This window comes from Mchenga conophoros, linkage group LG10, assembly GCF_057382185.1.
Source record: "Mchenga conophoros isolate Kocher_MC1m ecotype Shallow Benthic linkage group LG10, M_conophoros_male_GT1.1, whole genome shotgun sequence".
NCBI lineage: Eukaryota > Metazoa > Chordata > Actinopteri > Cichliformes > Cichlidae > Mchenga > Mchenga conophoros.
In genome coordinates, this window is record NC_140535.1 from 36,975,020 (window position 1) to 36,981,333 (window position 6,314).

At 41.9% G+C, this 6,314-nt stretch overlaps 1 pseudogene; it reads left to right on the plus strand.

The window, feature by feature from the left end:
• The first annotated feature begins 3,090 nt into the window (after window positions 1-3,090).
• On the plus strand, window positions 3,091-6,068 carry LOC146566464 (four and a half LIM domains protein 1-like; annotated as a pseudogene).
• Window positions 6,069-6,314: the final 246 nt, after the last annotated feature.

Below are 6,314 nucleotides of genomic sequence, written 5' to 3' on the forward strand. Positions count from 1 at the left end.
AACATGTTAGTGTTATACTCGCTAAACATCAGCATGTTACCATGGTAACATTACTGTTGAGCTAAAAGCACTATTGTAATTAAGTAGAATGTTTAAAAAACTGCTCATTTTATCCCAATTTGAAATGTTTTCAAGTTGCAAACAGTTTTTCTTGTGATGGCCACTACACACTCAATAATGCCTATTCAGCCAATCACATGGCAGCAACTTAATGCACTTACGCATGTAGACATGGTCAAGATGACCCGGTGAAGTTCAAACCGAGCATTAGAGTGAGGAAGAAATTTATTTTGGTGACTTTGTTGTTGCTGCCTGACAGGCTTGTTTGAGTATTTCAGAAACTGCTGATCTACTAGGATTTTCCCACACAGCCATCTCTAGGGTTTACAGAGAATGATCTGAGAAACCGAAAATATTCATTGAGCAGCAGTTCTCTGGGGTAAAATGTTAATGTCAAAGGTCAGACGAGAAGGTCCAGACAGCTCCAAGCCGATAAGAAGGCAACACAACTCGTTACAACAAAGGTATGCAGACGAGCATCTCTGAGTGCACAACACCTCAAACCTCGAAGTAGATGGAATACAGTAGCAGGTCACACAGGGTGATACTCCTGTAAGCTAAGAACAGGAAACGAAGACTATAATTTACACAGGCCTGCCAAATTTGGACAATATAAGACCAGAAAAGTGTTGTCTTGATTCCTGCTGAACATGCCCTACAAAGGGCAAAGATCAGCAATTGCCAGACCCAGGCCCAGCCATACACACATGTGCGCACACCACTCATTTATGGTGGTGTCAGCCCCCCGAGATGTCAGCGAGCAGATGCCTCCCCGAACTAGTACCGAACCGAACGGGGTCCAACCTAGTACTAGCAAGAGGCACATAATAAAGTGACTAGTAACTGTACATATAACAGTTGCACAACAGTTAAATGACCTTTACATTTGATGCACTACAGAAATGGCTGGTGGACAGACTGGGAAAGGAGTTTCCTAAAATGAGAACTTCCTCGTGAATGTGTGCCGACATGTCGCTCCATACAGGAGGTGAACACTATAGTTTGTGGTTTCTAAGGGAGTGGTTCATTTAAGAAGTGGAGTGTGTGTGTGTCTGTGTGTGTTGTCATAAGGATGTCAGCGTTCCTGATCTCACCACATTAGTCATGCCAGGCATTCCTTCATGCGTTCACCACACTGTGCAGACACACATGGACACACACACTTGTCTCACAGCAGTTTGTGAGAATTCCTCGTGGTCAGGCAGCATGAACCTGATGTGGGAAATAAGTGAGTGAACAGACTGTAGAGATCGCTCCTCTTCCATATTTCCGTGCCTTTGTGTAGCTGTGATTTTAAAAAAAATACATTTTTAACCAACATGTTGTTTATTATTTACCGTCTGAACTTCTGGCCCTGTAATCACAGCTCTGTGATCAGATTTATGTTGGTCAACGTGGTGATTTTGGTTCTATGTTTAGGGCGTTTATGTGTCCTGTATTTTAGGGAGAGTGAATTCTGGATTCTGTAGTGTGAGAAATCAAGTGTGCCAACGTTTGCGGTGCTGCTCGTCAGCATGATTAAACAAGAACTAGCAAACAGAATTTCAGAAAGCTTGGTGCAGATATGACGCACGGGCAAATGAAGAACCCATTAGGATTTGATATGGATCCAGATACGTTTCCTTGGAGACGGGGCACTGACTCATAGAGCTTCTACTCTCCTAATGACCTTCTTGGTTTCCTCATTCTCCATTAAAGTAACAAATGTTGGTCCTCAGGAAGGCTACAATTGTGAGATTCTACTAATATTACTAACATTAATATTTGCAATTAATAATAATAGAATAATAGATAATTAGATAGGTTTCACTTGGCTGAAAGGGTTGCCAGGAGAAAGACTCTTCTCTCTAAAAAGATCATAGCAGCATAATGTAGGTTTTCAAATTTGCATCTAAATAAACCACAAAACGTCTGGAATAAGATCCTTAGGACAGACGACGACAAAGTGTAGCCATCTGGCCACAATGCACAGCACCACATCTGGAGAAAACCAAACACAAACAAACTGGGTCATGCAAGAGGACAATGATGGCTGAAAAAGAAAAGAATCGGTGTTTGGCTTTATAATGCATGGCATGGAGTGCAATACATGCATCTAAAATATTGTGGAGTACAAGAAAGTAGTATTACACAATACAAGTACCAACACAAACTCTCACATCTGGACACGTCCCTGAAACAGGGCAGGTATACGGCCTGGGAATACAAAGATGAGGATGGATAGATTACTAGAGGAAGGAAGAGGAAGTCAAGAGCAAATAAAAGCCTAATTCATCTGCCTCCCGAATCAGCTGTAAAATTTGCTGTCAAACTTATCAGTTAGGAGCTGCTTTAACAGGAAGAGATAAGATGCATAAATGGAGAGGAAGCGAGCGCACCGCACAACCACTGTAAACACAGGTACACAGAAACACTGACAGATACGTCATTGTGTATCCACGAAATCAGCTCGAATAACACACAGCTCACACGCAGCTGTGAGCTGACAGAATCCCAGTTCAGCCTCTGATTTCCTCTTTGATGGTGTCTTAGTTTCACCAGCTGCTCAAACATCCCACAGAGCTGAGCCGCGGTGAATAGTTATGGTCTATGTGCTCTGTGGAGAAATTTCAGCTCCGAGCAATCCGTGTAATCATTTTTGTCTCATCTAACTTTTTATGTTTTTCAAAGATTTTTGCACACAGAACATAAGAAGAAAATAACCTGATGGTTTGAAGAAGTGGTGGAAAATGGAAGTTGCTTCCAGAACTGTTAGAAAGAAATTTTTTGATTAATGAAGCACATGATCAGGAGGCTCATCCATAATGAGAATAAATAATTGCAGCTGGATTGTTTAAAATGAGCTCATGCTTAAATTTTGTGATTGGTTTTAAAGATGTGCTGTTTGGTGAGGACCAAAAGTTCTTAATTGAAACCACAAACGACTAAAATCCATTTTGACCCATGAATCATAAAATATGAACCGTTATCTGTTGTCATAAAACAAAACAAGTGTGGTGTTTACCGCCGTTGCTGGGCAGAGCTTTTACTTCCTCCCTCCGTTCTGTTCTTGCTGCAGGTGGGACTGTATCCTGACGATGGCGGACAGCTCGCAGTGTTTCTACTGCCGCGAGGACCTCGGGGGGAAGAGGTTCGTCCGTAACGAGGGGAGGCCGGTGTGCGTTCGCTGCCACACAAAGTTCTGCGCCAACTCCTGCGCCGAGTGCCACCGTCCCATCTCCGTGGAAACAAAGGTGTCTTATCGAGCTGCATTTCTCTGTGTGGACTTAGAAGTTTTGGTATTTCCTGCCACCTGCGTCCAGCTGTCATCCAAAAAAACCCTCCAAAAAATCTCTCCGTTTTCCTCCATCAGGAGCTCAGCCACAAGGGCCGATACTGGCACGAGGAGTGTTTCCGCTGTGCAAAGTGTTACAAGCCTCTGGCTAAGGAGCCCTTCAGCACCAAGGATGACCGCATCATGTGTGGGAAGTGCTGCTCCAGAGAGGATGCTCCACGCTGCCACGGCTGTTATAAACCCATACTGGCGGGTACGACTGATCACATTCACACCAATGCTCTGTAGAGGGTGGCCCACTGATCTGCTTGTCTTGTGTGATTAAAAAAACCAAAGAGTTAGCTGGAAAAAGTCATTTTCAAAAGAGTTTCTTCATCAGAACATCTAAATATATACATGATTTAGGGCAGTACGGGTGTACTGACTATTATAGTGTCAAACTATTGTTAAATAAAAAGGACTCATGCAGGCCTAAAAATGTCCTCTATACTACTGTATTTATTCAGCATTAGCAGTAATAATCCTTCTCTCTCCCCTGCAGGAACAGAGAGCGTGGAGTACAAAGGGAACTCGTGGCACGACGAGTGTTTCACCTGTTACAGCTGTAAACGACCAATAGGATCACAGAATTTTCTCTCCAAAGGAAGTGACATTTACTGCAGCCCCTGCTATGATGACAAATTCGCTAAACACTGCGTGAGCTGCAAGAAGGTAATTTCTCTCACACAGGGAACCAGGCCACCCTCATATCACCAAGATCACTTTGAAGTCACATTTTTATAGCAATTTTAGGCACGCTGCCATTTAAATGTTTAATTGTGTTCATTGTTTTATTTTTATTTGCTTTGACATGTCAAAATTCCTTTAATAAGCAGGCTGTAATAGTGCAATAATTCATAAAATCTTAATCTTTGGATACTTAGGATAATTTTTTTTCTGTCAGGGAAATCTGCAGCCTAAATGCATTTTAGCCTTTTACCCCATTACACTAATGACTGACCAGATTATTAATAAATTATTGCTTCATTTGTACTTTTAACTCGACTATTTAATTCATACCAAACTATGCTAAATGTAACAAATGTGGAAGCCACTGTATCTCACTTGGTTGAGCAGGCGAACCATGCAGTATGTCATGGGGCTACTGCAGAGGCTGCTTACAGCAACCTGCTTGTTCTCTTAAGTTTCCTGCCTTCTCTCCACTGTCGTCTCTAAATCAAGGCTAAAATAAACCCAAGGAAAATATTTAAACAAATCTCGGATGGAGATGTTATTTTAACAGTAATTAAACTACTCAAAGATTATTTTAATTGGATGGTAAAACATCCCTTAACTTCTATCTCCAGCCTATAACCTCTGGAGGAGTGAACTACCAGGACCAGCCGTGGCACAGCCACTGTTTCGTGTGCAGCTCCTGCGCAAAGCCTCTGGCAGGGACGAGTTTCACCAACCACCAGGAGCAGGTCTTCTGTGTCGACTGCTACAAGACCTCCGTGGCCAAGAAGTGCAGCGGCTGCCAGAACCCCATCACAGGTTAGCTTTATACCTGAATTCCTTCTAAACACCAGCGCTTTCACAATGAGAGCATGTTCTCACTCGTTAGTCTAAGTCTTAATACAACATGGTGTTTGTTTTGTAAGTGATGGCTCTATTAGAGTCAAAAGGAGGTTAAAGCAGGTGGCACTTTACCATTCGAATGACATCTTAGCTGGTGTAGTGCGCAGTATCTGCTGTGTCCATAAAAACTCAGCTAAAGTGTTTGCAACAAATATTATTGCATCACAGTGGCTACATCCTTCTTTCATATGCAGTCTGTGATATTGCAGCATGAAAGACTGGACCGACTAACAAGTAAACACAGATCTCAGCTGAGATCTGAGTTCTTAGTTAAACTCGTGGCATTAAAATAAACACAACAGGTAAATGGAAGCTGTACCAGAACCATAACTATGACTGAGTGCACTCAGCTACCAGGTAAGTAAGAAAGAAAGGGAAGTTTGTCTTTATAGCACTTTTCCAGAGAAAGAATAGTTAAATGCACATGCCAAAAGCAACATAGGCACACAAACACTACGCAAACACCTGCATGAACAGATGAGTTTTAAGCTGCTTTTTAAAGGATGACACAGAGAGTCAAAGGTGCAAAGAGAGGTGTAGGTGGGGGGGACCTCACACCATGATGTTAAAAAAAACCTAATAACTATTTGAAGATAAAAAATTAAATCTTTAGATGATTTTAAGGTGTTTTGTAACTTTTCATCTGACGGATCCAGATGTGCTTAAGGCAATTCAAATACAGCTGATGTCTTTACTGATTAAGACCAGCAGGTGGCACACAAAGGTAGACCAAAGACACGGTCTAACTCCCCTCTGCTCTTCTCTCCTCTCAGGTTTTGGTAAAGGGGTGAATGTGGTGAACTATGAGGGCAGCTCCTGGCATGAATACTGCTTCAACTGTAAGAAGTGCTCCCTCAGTTTGTCCAACAAGCGTTTCGTAGCCAGGGAAAAGACATCCTCTGCACTGACTGCGGCAACAAGTAGAGACGGACGACTTTATGCCCGTTTCAAAATGATGTAAACCTATTCCCCTGCATTCTTCTCCTTTCTATCACCAAGCTGGCCTTCACTTCCTGTCCGCTCCGGCATTATATCCCCTCTGATAATAATGTGAATAATGAAATAAAATAAAGTAAATAAATAAGGTGATAGAGTCTACAGTGCTCCCCTTGGTAAAGCAAATGTGTTTTGGCGAAACAAAGCACTCAGACCATGACTCTGCTGGAGGACGGGTTAATAAAATAATAATAATAATTTAAAAAAAGAATAAAAGGATGTAACCTTACCTGTTTGTTTTTTGTTGTTGTTGTTTTTACATGCCAGCAAGCATCTTATTTCAATATTCTGTTTATTATCCAGCTGAAATCTTGGAAGATTAATTGATGTGAGTACTTTAACCTGCTCTGATGTTAAGTGACGTCTA